The following is a 15,002-nucleotide window of genomic DNA, read 5'->3' as shown; positions in this document are numbered from 1 at the left end:
ACACATTGTGTATCACATGTTTCTTCATTCACAGGCATCAAGACTGTATCTATATTGTAGCTCTGTATGTTTTGTATTGTAATTTGTACTCGTTCACTGCATATTATTGTTTATTGTTTCGACCTCAGGTCACAGTCAATTCCATTGTCTCTCACGGCCCGGCGTCAGTCGGCCGCAATATAAGCTGCCTGGATCTGTAATAAAGTAGCAGTAACTTTTACCTGCTCGTTTCTTTGACACCTTACAAATTAATAAACACTCAAGACACCTATCTTCCATCTGTAAGATTTGTTAAACATTGCAAAAGATCGTATGTACACGAAAAATGTTGAATAACAGACGTCCAGGTCACATGCCTCTTGCCTGTAAAACCGATAAATACTGTCAGAGCCTGTATTGTCTCAAATATCTCCGCACCTCATTTAAGTGGCCCCCTCAATGAAAGATTTCTAGATCCGCCACTGCCTCTCATTAAACCACCAAACATCCTCAGATCTTCTATGAAGCCTATCCTACAAACCGTTTGAAAAACAAGAGTAAAAGGTAACTGAGAGAAAAGTGTGACTGAGTGTACCCTCAAGAAAAGGTATTCCAATCAAAGACAGTGGAAGACTTCCATACTAAGGCTATGAAACTTTCCAAATTTGAAGAACAGTGATTTATTAGAAGAAATTCCCACCAGGCTCGCTAGTCTCTTGTACACAACAAGAAAGGACGGATTGAAAAGGATAAGAAGTGTAGTGTGTTCTATGTAATGAATATACCAGACTATTCCAAGTTGACGTAGGCATAGGAAAAAAGCTGTGACCAGAGTAGGACACAGCAATAGACAATGCTGGCCAACCTCAAAAGGGGTCTTAATTTCTCTAGTGGTAGTAACTCAATAGGCGTCTGGTGCCTTGCCAACCTACTACTACCTGGCTGTTTGACTGCTGTCATTCAAACTAATAACTTGATGAAGGAATTGGGACGAAAACTTTAGAAAAAGGCATACTTTAAAATAACCCAGCATATTAATATGGTTATATTTTATAAATTGATTAAATGAAAAAGAATAGGAGATTGTATACATATTTTTATGCCTCAGGTCATAATACCTTCCTATAGTCCAAATACAAAGGATGTCCACTCTGCAAAAGCTACACCCTGCAGTTTTCATGGTTAATGATTGAAAAATACCTCATGTGGAGTGTAGAAACAAAAGGTCTAACAAGAGTCAGGGGCATGACAGAAACTTGAATGTCTTATCCAGGCCATATCAACTCCAGTATTAGCAGATGTTGGCATTGCCTTGAAAAGACTTACTCTTATCACTTAAATTGCAAATGAACAATATACAAATCCACTCCAGCTAGGATGACCAAGATCAAGAGCGATACACATGAGCTCCTGGGGTACTTAAAGAAATATAGCTTTAGGCATAACTGCTTATGAAATAAAGGATGTTAGTCAAAAGATATTGACATCAATAGGAGAGAAGGTAACTGATTATATTTTTAGTACAAAAGAAAGATCAAGTTGTTACAACAGATGGAAAGTCAGTGAAATGAAAAATTGCTGGTTAATAAGAAACTCCCATTTCAGTGACCCCCTAACTATTGGAACTAGGTATGTAGCCTACAGTACAGTATATGAGTTATCTGAATATTTATACATGAATGATAACTGTAAACAGAAAAACGATATGCATCCAGCCAGAAAATTACTTAAGCAGATGCAAAATGCTCCTCACTACTTGCAACATCTCTTGTTTCCATTAGTAAATCTGTGAGTCGCTGAGGTTGGGCACGAAATGAACGTGATCGTGATGGATAGTGTGAATACAAGACAAGGCTGCTGGGACGGTGACGTGGCGAGATGTGTCGGTGACGTGATGGAATAATGTGCATCAGCCTTAACACGCCACTTATGTTAGTAATATGCTTTACTACATTCCATGGGCAAAAGGGATAAATTGGAGAAATATCTACATTGTATACATACAATAAGTCACTTGTAAATGTGGGAAAGCCAAAGAAGATTTTGATGATAGTGATGTACCAAGTACTAAAGGCTACACGTTTTAGAAAACATGGTCATATGGGGCTAACTGTGCAATTTTGATAAAGAAAGAAATTTCTCTGAAAGAGAGCAATATCTTGATATAACTCCTTGGTTAAAGGCTGGAACATTCTGGTTGTGAAGTCTTCCTGCACATAGGAATGATGCTTTTCTTATTTTATACATAACTTAAACCAGGGGGCTCTGTAAATCACTTTCCAAAGGAAAGGGCAGCTCTCTTGGCTGATTTGTCGAGCAATGGGAAAGTATTTGCCTTATTCCCTTTTTCGGTCCTGTAAAATTAGTAATCTTTTGCACAATCATTGATGCTTCTGGAGATGTAGACCCAAATGACATTTTCCCATTGTTTTTCTGTGAAAACAGCTGATTAAATAGTTCCAAAGCTGTCTTAACTTTATGGGTGCTTTTCACTGTGGTAATCATGAGGCCTTTGTTTTCAAACTCAGAGAGAAGGGAGTTGGTGGACCATTTCTTAGTATTTTTATAGAAATTTTAATCAATAGATTACAAAGAGTAGTTGTTGTGGAGCACTGTAGTGACCACAGGAAAGTAATCTGTTGTTCCTCTGGGTAGGGTTCTCTGCGCATTACTTTTATATTGTATATGTAAGATGAGTGGTTTGGCCCTGAAAACGAGCTTATTTCTTATGCAGATGATGCCACCCTCTTTGCATTAAGTGTAAAATCAGCGCTTGGTGAAAATAATGGGGTTGAAGTTAAATTTTAACAGAACTTAAAGATTTAAAATTATAGGCATATTCTTGATTGAAAATTCACTTTGATGAGACATGTTCAGTCTATCTCTTCTTCAACGTGCAAAAAATTCGTATAGTGAGGAAGTCTTTTAAGATTTTTAGAACCTGTCATTCCTAAGGAAATGTTCAGTTCTTTTATTTTTCCATGTTTTAAGTATTACGTCCCCGTTTGGTCTTCAGTGGCTGACTCACATCTTAAATTGTTGAAAAAAAAAACTTGAATTATATTACATTTCTCGTCCCTGAGCATGGTATCAATTATTGGCGTCGTCGTTCAATTCAGATCTTGCTAAAGTTTGCCATCCACCACATTGCGCTATATTATGTGATTAATTATGAGTTTTGCCTTTTTTTTCTGTGGGATCAGTACCACACAGTTTTATAGTAGTTTGATCCCTGTTGTTACCAAATGATTGAATTATCTTCGAAATCATGTAGTTGAATAATTGGAACTTCAGAAGTTCCAGCTTGGTGCAAGTGTTTTTTGTTTAAGAGAACATGATATTTGTTTCCTTTTTATTTTACACTGCTATTTAACTTGAATCTTGTTATCCATTTTATTTGTTTTTCTTTGTTATTTCTTTCATAGTTTATTCTTTATTTCACATTTTCCTTTTCTGAACTGGAATGCTTTCCTTAAGTGGAGTCCTTGAGCATTTAACATTCTACTAAAGTCGCAGCTTGGATTGTGGCGATAATAATAGTACTAATGGTAGTACCTGTAGTTGTAATTATAATAATATTAATGCTAGTTACTGGAAATGACACTGCTAAAGTATTGTATTTCTCTAATTCTAAACCAAAGAAATGATCAGGAAGATTTGACTTCTAATGGTGATATTGTTTGAAACAATATTCTTTTTGGCGATGTCATCTGTGGCCCTGATACTACATCTTGAATATATCCCATTAGTAAGCTATTACTGCTGGGACAAATAAAAAGACCACATTTTTGCTACAGCAAACTCAAGTATCTATGCCTAGCACTTTGTCAGGGGATGAAATGATGAATTAGTGAAAAGCTCTAGTTTGTTGCTTGGTTTCAGTATAGTTTGTGAAAAAATAATTTCTTGCACAACATCGTTACAACTGCATCCTCTGCCACTGATATCTGCTGTGCAAAGCAAATAAAAGAGTAAAATGTAAAGTGATGGAAGCATGGAGCCAGATAATTAGTGATGAGAAAATAGTGTCTACTGTCTTACTCCCAAGAATTCACTGAGGTCATCTGGTGTAACTAAGAGATGATATAGAACAAGCTTTATAGAACACGAAGGTATAATGGAGTGGACTGCAGCATGGCATGCAGACAGTGTGAAAGAGTCTATGCAGATTGAAGCTGTACCTGAGGATCTTGGTCCTGATAAGGAACTGATGAGACCGAAGGTGATAAGCTACTTCATCGGCAGAAATGTGACCCACCAATTCTTCATATATGCCTCATTTTAGTGGAAATATTTAAGGTGCTTATGTGACATTGTTCTTTCCAATACCATAAATATTTACGGTAGTACTTAAACTGGCAGTCATATTGTTTAACTAAAATTTCATTCTGTGAGGCGCGTTATTTTTTGCACATTTTCCCATGAGATTCATGTATTTCTAATACTTGATGCATTAATACCTCATAAATGCCACAATCTAGTTAATTGAATTGAATATTAACTAAGTTTATTTCATCATAACCAATCAAATATCAAAAGAAAATTTTTGACTAAATATATATTTTTCATTTTTTCTATGAAATTCCTACACTCTTATCAAACTAATTTTTTTTAAATGGTTGTAATTTGTCCTGGGGTGACTTTATTTTTTGTTGTAGACTGACCAGTCAGTTAGTTATACCAGAAAAGCAGTGGTTTCCAACCTTTTTTATTTTCGACCACTGACTAGTGAATAATAACCTCCATAGTCTCCAGTAATGTGATGCGGTGGTGACTATGATATAAACGTTGCCCGTTAGAAGCGCTAGTAGCCGTCGAGTCCACTCATAACAAATATCATCACATATCAATGACAGGCCTCACTTCTGCACTTCCGCAGTCACAGACCTACAGTCTAGATACAGTAGTCACATCAGCGGTCACATCGCCATTACCGGATCACTGTGCCATAAATATAAAAGTGGATCTTGTATGTACCAAAGAAAAGAAGTTGAGGTTTCTCTGCAGTGGCCCCTCAGCCACTTAATAAGTGGTGTCCCAAGTTTTCCTCGTATCTGGCACCCTCAAAGCAGGTTGTTTACCAAAAGGACAGGATTACATGGCGACGCTAGAGTGAGACAAAATCCGACCTAATTAGAACTTTTGATTTTTAAATAAACTACGACCCTCTTCTCCCCCAGGTAAGTATCTTATGGTCTCTGAGTTGGGAACCTTTGTATAGGTGAGGGGATGAAACAGAAAGAAAGAGTGGGCTAAAAGTTACCAAGAGGAATATAATATAAAAGTATATAATATGACGACTGATCAGTGACGAGGGAAGCAACAAAAGTGGTTGAGAATATTAAGAACACAGCTGAATGACTCATTGAAGAAACATAGCATATTTGTAACTACAGAGAAGGAAATAATAAATGGAGCTCATCGGGAACCTAACCTAATCTTGTCACTGGTGTGGGAAAGTTGTAGAAAGGTTGTGACAGGGAGGACGTTTCGTAAGTGCTGTTTTCCTATACATTTTATATGGTACAGTACTAATATAATTTAAATGAACCACAACAGGGAAAACAACAAACAACTGAAAATAGCAGACCATTCTACATTCTACAAAGGTGGGGGGAGAGGTTTGAGACTCTGCTGTAAAAACAAAAGAACTGCAAGCGACACATTTTTTTTTATGAAAGACAGCCTCAGCGTAAAAGAGATGAATGAAGATGGCTGTCAGGGATGAGTAATTAAAATGAAGGAAAATGACTGAAAACTAAACAAAAATGAATGGAACCTAAATGCGGAAGAAGAAGGCTGAGGGATATCCTTATTACAACAATGAAAATCAAGACATGACATTGTATTCCAAAACATAAAAAAAACTAGAACATATACACAAGAAGTGGCGAAGAGAGATTAAAGAAGAATTTTATAACACTTACATAAGTGATATTGTTCAATGAAGTAATGCCTCACAATCAAATATCAAGAATTTACATACAGGTGGCATTGCTACTGTCATTTTCGCTTAGGTATGAGGAAGATAGTTTTCGTTCTTGTTACAATGCAGAATCTAATAAAGCAAGGAAGGAAGTAAATTAAAGCAACCTTACGAAGACTACCGGAGTAAACAATTTGGAAAGTTGTTGTTTAAAGATATATATATATATATATATATATATATATATATATATATATATATATATATATATATATATATATATATATATATATATATATATATATATATATATCAGTGTCTCGAAATTAGAGGCCCCCCCCTCTACAGCATAAACTAAAATTGATATGGATAAAAACAAAAGTAATTCAGAACAGGTATTTATTTAAGTTTTTCTCTGAGTATTTAATATTTTGTGTGGCCTCCATCTGCCTGTACCACAGCCTGCATTCTTAAGGGGTATGATTTCAGCAAATCACAAAAAAGCTGAGACTCAAACTCCATTTCCTCGAGCACTTCGGCCACCTGTCTTTGTAGGTCATCGAGGCTTGGTATACCATCATAATTCACCGTGCGCACTTCAACACGATCCTTTAAGATACTACCAATATTTTCACTCACATTAAGGCCAGGGATCTGGAAATTCACTTGACGAGAAGAAATCGATACCACTGTTTCGAAGCAGCTCCTGTGTCTGAAGAGCCTTGAAACATGGTGCCTTATCATGCAAAAATGCGACTTCTTCAACAGATAACACTTTCAGGATCTTTGAGGAAAGGAAATACTCCACCAGTAAGCACAGTTTCTCTGAAGTATTCGCCATTCCATGACAGTCCTTTTTCTTTGATGATCCACATTAACTGTTTGGCTGTGAAACAGAGAAAAATTCCCAAACATTCAGGAAATTTCACAACTTGGTGATAGCGCACGTCATTGCTGATATCATCCAACTTTGCAGTCCAAATTATGTCATTTTTATGATTTGGCTTCCTGACTGTGTAAATGAAGAATTCATCTGATGCGGCAACATGGAGAAAGTCAGCTTCATCCCAATCTTTAAGAAATGAACCATAAAACCATGCACGGTCTTCTCTCTGTTGCTGAGTGATGTTGGGGTTCGCTGATAACATGAACTGGCTTGATACCAGATTTTTTCAACTCACGATATACAGCACTATAACTTCTCTTCTTTCCCCTTTTTGTTTCTAGTTCAAGTGCCAATTTACATAATGACTTTCTGGGTGTACTCACTGCCTCAGCTATGATGTCTTTTGACTCCTGAGAAAGGACTTCAGACTTTCTAAGATTCTCACTCTTTTCACGATGACAGTCATATGGATTTTTGTTCCAGTTTCTTTTAACAAAGGAGTCATCTCTTTTAATGTATTTAGCTATCCAGGAACGTGAAATGAAGGATGCGCCAGCATCCCTGGCCTCTCTGAAGTTTACAGCCCGGATTCGGTCAAGCCATCTGATTTCCTCTGAGTCGTTAGCCATGTATGTATCTAACTCCGTCACTCAGTCTGAAAATACAAGAAATGTAAAATGAAAAATAGCTTAATAGAAACTTAAAATAATGTACTTGGAGATAGGCTATAGCATAAAACTTCATAACTTTTCATTTGTTCCGTGGAGGGGTTTCTAATTTGTTGAAACACTAAGTAGATATACATATATATATACATATATATATATATATATATATATATATATATATATATATATATATATATATATATATATATATATATATATAGTGTGTGTGTGTGTTTGTGTGTGTGCGTGTGTGTATGTATGTGTATATATAATTATATAAATAAATATATATATATATATATATATATATATATATATATATATATATATATATATATATATATATATATATATATATATATATATATATATATATATATAGTGTGTGTGTGTGTACGTATAAGCAGGATGTACGACTTGAAGCAAGAGAGAATAGAAAACGTATGATTTTGAGAAAGATAAGGGAATTGTGGCAGGTATTCATAATTTGCCTCCTTTTAGCTCTTTCCCCAAGTTATTTTTTTTTACTTGTCCTCGCACGTAGTTGTCTGGGGTTTCCTTATGTTCACGAGTGTTCTCTTATTGTTTAGGGTGACAGGTTGTTATCATACCATTTTTAGTTGAATCCATTCGTTACCCCTTCAGTCTCTCTGCGAATTGTCCAGGGGATTTAGTCTGTCCAACCCAGCAACCTGGCAATCGTTTGAATCAGGTTAGTTCACTGGCAAGAGCAAATCCCTAAATTTTATCTGTGATTTGTTTCTATCCAAAATATGCTCTCATTCATATGAAGCTAAAAAAAATTGCAACCTGTTTCAGCAAAAAAAAACAAAACAAAAAAAAAAAAACAGATACGAGTAAAAGAAAAATAGAAGCAGAGAAATGAAATCCCCAACGGCTGAAAGTAAATGAATAGCAGTGAACAAACAAACTTGACATCCTCCCTAAAACATACGAACGATACCATCTAATGCAAGATTTTTTTTTATAGATTCAGAACTGGTTAATCTTGCAGCAGCAGTAAAAAAAAAAAAAAACGTAATTTGAGAGAAGCCGCAGAGGTGGGCTCGAATCCAAACACACAGCAAAGAAGAATAACTTTTTTAAGGCGAGATGGAGGGGACTTGGAATTATTAATGTTCATGAGAAATTGCACAGTACTATTGCTCTCCCTTGCTAAGATGTATGAGTGAGTTTTTAAATGATGCGAATGATCAAAATTTCTGTAAATGGAAAGGTTATCAACATCAAATTAACATGAAATCTCCCGTTCTTTTTTATAACTGCGTCTGTGCCATGAGATATAATATGTAACTGTGAATTAGTTCATAAAGTTTATGGCAAACAAACCGGTTCCAACCATATTCAAAACTGGAAATATACCTTGCATGGTCTCAAGTTAACTTCAAATATAATAGGGAGACGAACACAGCTAACTGTACACCATATCGGTTCGGGACGGTGCTTTGTCAGGTTAGAGGAGGTTGCATCAGATTAGTGTTGAAAGTATATCCCACAAGAAATGAAAATGCTCCGATTTGGTTCAAAAAGTTTATTACAAAGTTACGAGAATCATTCACCACAGGTGTTACCGATAACGAAATCGTCAATTAATGAGTCAAGAACACCTGAGCTCTGTTAGTAACAGCTGAGGTTGTAGAAACGCGGAGCTTATTAGGCAGGAACGTTAACTCTATGAGAGTCATTTAGAGTTTTAGATAAATCTTATCCCACGCGTACTTTTTGTATACATCTCCTTGGAACAAGTTTATAGCCTGTCTAGTTTCAAAAAACAATTCCAAAAATTTGTTGCAGCTATAAAAAAATCTTGTAATTACTTGCGTGATAAAAAGCTGGTAAATTACACGTAGAATGTTTGTGAAAATATTGTATGTACAATTGAGCAAGTAAATCTAAAACACAGAAAATGCAAATAAAAAACGGAGAAACTTCCAAACAGCATAGCCAAAGAGGAAAACAGTTCTCAGGCAGAGATTGCGCTGAAATGGCGTGGTCATAAGATAAACAGTTACACAGTTCTGAGATACTGAACATGCCATCTCATAACCCAACTATCTGCTTCTCACAGACTTTTGCTGATGTAAAAAATGTAATTTAACTTTTATTTGATTATACTAAATTCTATTATATTTCTTTTAAAGATTTTTTACAAAATGAATCACTGAAGATTGCTTTCATATGATAAAAGCTACTCTGTGATGATGATTAGAAAAAATAAATACAAAGGCATTTATATATTTCAGGTTCAAGATAAACAGAGAGTTTAGGTCGTTTACCCTGCCTATGCACAATTGCATGTACCATTGTTAATACAAAGTTTCTTTCTTCCTCATGGTAAACTGTAGCCTATATAGAGAACTAGTTAATGCCACCTGCGCAAAAAATATGTTCTTCATTTCCATGTTTTATAGCAACTGTATACGTTACAGCTAGGATACATTTGACGAATGAATATACCACCAACCAATGACATTTCTGTAATGTCATTATCCAGACTAGATTCATGATAGTCAGTTTTCAAAGCTCGTCGTGGAAATGCAAAGGTCCGCCATTTCTGGAATTTTCCGATCTAAGTTCGCATTAATCAACTCCGTTACTATGTCCACACTAAATTGTTATCCTTTACCCAGCTTGACACTATAGTCAAGGTTATTTCTTTCTTGCTCAGCCCTTGTTTGGCTGGAACTCTTGATCAATTGATGCTTTGACCCCGGATCCTGCATGCTGTTTCAGTCCCGGCCAGTGACAGATTTTTCAGGTGTCTTGTCTTCAGGAAGAGTAACAACCAATATGTCCAAGGTGAATATCTCTTGGAGTCTGTCTTGATCTAGTGCTCATGTCTAATCTTTTGCTAACTGTTCACAAGTACGACTCAATGACTGTATGCTTCATGACCGTATCTAACATGCTAATGACTGCAGTCGAGTCCATAATTAACTGGGACTAAATGTCTTCTTTATGATCAGTTGATTCACCATCCACTTATGCTGGATATCGCATATTATTTGTCTGCATTATCTGAATTGCTGTGGCTATGTATGAATAAATATCCATATCATCTTGTGCTTGGATTATGTTAAGCATATTACCATGGTTGTCACCTGTAAAAGAAAATGTCTACATTATCACACTCAATTAAAGTTCACTTTGATCACTGACTTGGAGTAGGAGTAAATTTTGAGAGATTACTGACAGCTGTGCAAGAAGATCATCCTTCTTTCTTGAGTTTGGTTGGCCATGCACATTATAAACTGGTTTGCCTAGATTTCCCTAAAGCCAAGGCAGGTATTGAAACTCATTCATTATCTATGACCAATATTTACTGAATCTTCCTTTTCTATGCAACATGAATCCTTCATGACTTGAACCAAAACCAAGTAATACTCAGCAAGTACACTTACCTCTCCTTTCTGCTCTCAGCTGGGTTATGATGACTGTAGCAGAGTTAGCTTGAACCCTTTTGACCGGGCCTATACTGCTGCAGCTGCGCTGACCAGATTAAAGTTCTTGCTGGCTGGAGCTGTACAAAATATTAGTTATATTTTTTTTTTACTAACTTTTAATTTTAAAATTGTTCTATAAAAATAATATAAGCAATATAAAATTTCATATTTTTTTCTAGAGAGTGGTTTCAGTTAACTTCATTAAAGGCCATTATTACCTTACAGTAGCTGTAATGCCTTTTAGCTCCCCGAACCAGCTAGTTTAACTAGTTACTGCCGAAGAATTGCCCTTTTACAGAATAGTGTTGGGATCTTCGGGAGAGGTGAAAGTTTTCTTTTTCTTGAGAGCTACGTAATTCAAGCAGTGGCAGACCAGAAGTGCACACTATAAGCATTTTTGAAGATATCAGCCCTTTCGAGCAGGACGGATTTCGCCGCCGCTGGGATTATTTATATTTTTTGGCAACACTTTAGGATGATTTACCGAGAGTAAATAGTTCATGGGACCCACATCAGGACGGAGACTTTACTGCATAACATCGCAGACGGACAGCTTGCCGGTGGATATAAGATACAGGTTAGCTAATTGTAAGCTTACCCGGCCTTATTTAATGGTTTGTGTTTTATATTCCTCAACCATTCGAGTAAACCATAATTAATTTTTTAAATCCTGCTATTATTTTTTTAGAACGTTGGATTGGCCTATTTCTTTGACTACAGTTTTGCCATGTTTAATAGCGAAATTATCATGGCTGGGTTGAGTGATAGTTGTCGTTGACTTGGTGAGATTTATAAATTGAGTGTTTTGCGTTGAAGTTTGGAATCTTGAGACTTTTATAATTTAAGTGTAATATTTTTGGATGTTTTCACAAGTTTGGTTTGCTGTTTTTGTAGTGCTTTTCTCTCGTTCTATGTGCAGGTGACGCGGAATGGTCCGTTTCTGGGTGCACTTCTTATAACATCTTAAATTTGAAGTGCAACGGATGTCTCCCTTATTGTTTCGTTCCAACACCAAGACGAAGTGTACATTGGGGAGCTTATTTGTTGAGGTGCTGAAGCTATGTATTATAAAATATAGGTTATTCTTTTATATCTTTTGCATATTTTTTTACTCCTTTAGTCTTCAGAAATAAGATAGTATATAAAATTCTGCGTAGGAGCCATGCAAGCCATGTCTGCATAAATGCCCCATCGAAAGTCTGCTGCTCTACACTGTATGTCTGAAACTTTTTTCTTCATATACTAGGATGATCTTGTCAACCACTCTCACACAACTTTGTTACACTTTTGGATTCTAGTGAGTACAGTTTTCCCTTGTATACATCATATTTAGATGGCATGAAGATATTCCGTGTAGTACTGTGTCCATCAGCCTGATACCATGTACACTTGCAATGCCTTTATCTCACTCAGTGCCCTTGTTTGGTACTGGGCAAGCAGGACAAGCTGCAGGACAAAGTTCAGCCACTGGAAGGAACTGGACTGTATTCCAACATGGAACTGAGGCAGGCTAGCTAGTTAATGAAGGAGTTATGGAGGATTCTTTGACTCATAAATCAAAGGAATGGTGGGACCAAAAACCAGATACCTTTTCCTTTCTTGCTGTACTTATCTTGGACATAACCCAATCAACTTGAAGTTTTCTACTATTTTGGTATCATTCCAACTAATGAATACAGTGAATGATGGTGATATTTTTGTAACCTCAACTTTTGGTTTTAGCAGGTACTATGATTTTTGTATTTGTAAAACAAACTCTGGCAGAGCAGAAAGTCATATGTGAAAAATGGAAAAAACAGAGAAAGCGGTAAATAAGAGATGGACTGATACATTGACAAACAAAATTATTTACACATGAAAGCAGAATTGCGAGTCAGGAAAAGTGAGGTAGTGATGAATGGCACTTTAAAGTAGTTTTATAGCCCCTTCTAAACTTACAGGCATCAGCATCAATACTGAGGGCCCCATAGACGATACGATCGCCGGATCAGGTCATCTGAACCGGAAGTAAACCTCACTGTCATATATGATGTTCTCCGACCAAAAGTGGGCGGAGTCCGTCGGCCTCTCCGACCAGCTCGCAACCTGCCGTTGCCAGGTTCGTGGCTTCTGTTTTAGTTCAGGTGGCTCAAGGTCTCCACGTCTATGGCGTGATCTCAGGATTTATTTCATTTTCAACTAGACGCTGAAGGGGAAACATGACTGCTACGTAGGCAGATGAGGAGTTCTGGGAGGAGTTTATTGAACTTCATGGGCAATATCTTTGTCTGTGGAGAATTAATTAAATGCAAGGATTATTCCGATAAAGGAAAGCGAAATGAGGCATATGATAAATTAGCTGACAGATTACAGGAGAAGGATGCAATATATATATATATATATATATATATATATATATATATATATATATATATATATATATATATATATTATATGTTGTGTGTGTGTACTAGTACTACTGTTTAAATTGCATTGTTATTTTCGGCACATAATGTAAAAGTTTATGATAATAATATTTTCAATAATATTTAAACTTTCTTTGTATAAATTAAAAATTTTGTGTACAAAAGGGTTGAAAATTGATTACAGAAACGTAGGTTTAAGGGCCTATTCTGCTTTAACGGATCATAGACCTACTGCTATATACCATTAGAGTGTGCAAGATGCTGTGTATGCAAAATTTTTACTTTTTACCTTTGTAAACTCGCGTTGCATAACTTGAATAATTGCTTTACATGTCCCTGGGATTATATGCCCGAAGGGACGACTAGTGGTGAGGAAGCGAAGTGTAGCCAGCAACCTCTTGTACAGTGATATTGGTTGTCACATGTAAGTGTGTTTTTTATTTCCATAAGAGAGGGGGACCATGTGGTGAAACTTTAAAGTTTTAGGCCCACATTCGGTACGATTTCATTCAACCTTAAGCCCTCCTGCCCTAGCTTTGAATGAGACCAAGTTACAGTGCTGAGGAGTTTACTAACTTACTTAAATGTACCATGAAGTCAAGAAACATTATATTCTTTCCAACAAAGTGCAGTTGAGAAACAATCAACTATATTTCCTGCACCAATTCTTTTTGGTGATGCCACGGGTTCACAATACGCATTTAAAAAGTTTTAATACATATAATTAATATTTAGCGACACAATAATCATCCAAGGTTACATTAAGAAGCAAGAAAACATTAACATATTACTGCAAAATTGACAAAACGTTACGTTACTTGATAGGAGGAAAACATAAATAGCCAAAAAAAAATGGGGATTTCAGGAATATTCTGCGAAGAAATTACTGCAATCACGACGACAGTTCACGAGGTGATGGGGCTGGATTTTACGAGAATTTCTTCTACAACTTGCCTTTCTGGAGTATGCTGCGAAACAGGCAGAGCTTCATGTTCCCACCCTGGAAGAAAACTCGGGAGCAGTACATTGGATAGCACAGTTGTCACATCTACAAAACTACAGGTTACAAATAAACCATCAACTAAAATAATAAACATTAAGTTGTTTAATCAAAACCCAACATACAAAAAAAAAAAAAGGTTTCGTCCAGAAGGCAAGCTTAAACTACTGGCATGTGCCCTTACAACAAGAAAATAACATATACATTCTCCACAGGAAGAAGTTTGACAACACTGCACCTCAGGACGTCATTTAATTCTTATAGAGATGGGATAAAATTTATGAAAAAGGTGTTTTTACTACTTTAAATATCAATGTAATAATTTATACAAACTCATTACAGAAGTTAATATAATAAAAAAGCTTCTTCTGTGGAGCAAAACAATCAAGATCAACGCATTTTTTCATAGAAACTGGGAAATACATCAAAATAAGCATTCAAGAAAAACTAGGAAAATTTTATTCAAGGGGAATAAATGGCAATTTTGACATTCCCTCAAGAAGAATCATAATTAGAAGTAATCTAACTGCACCCAGGAGCGAATTCAATTGAATAACGCTATGCGCAGCTGTGACCATCTTAACACATCAAAAATTTAAATCAAATATACATTTTAGAGTACATCCATAGAAATTAAATCCTTTCTCTTGATCACAAAGCGGATTGCTGCTGCA

Source organism: Macrobrachium rosenbergii, chromosome 41 (assembly GCF_040412425.1).
Source record: "Macrobrachium rosenbergii isolate ZJJX-2024 chromosome 41, ASM4041242v1, whole genome shotgun sequence".
Taxonomy (NCBI): domain Eukaryota; kingdom Metazoa; phylum Arthropoda; class Malacostraca; order Decapoda; family Palaemonidae; genus Macrobrachium; species Macrobrachium rosenbergii.
This window is presented reverse-complemented; position numbering follows the sequence as displayed.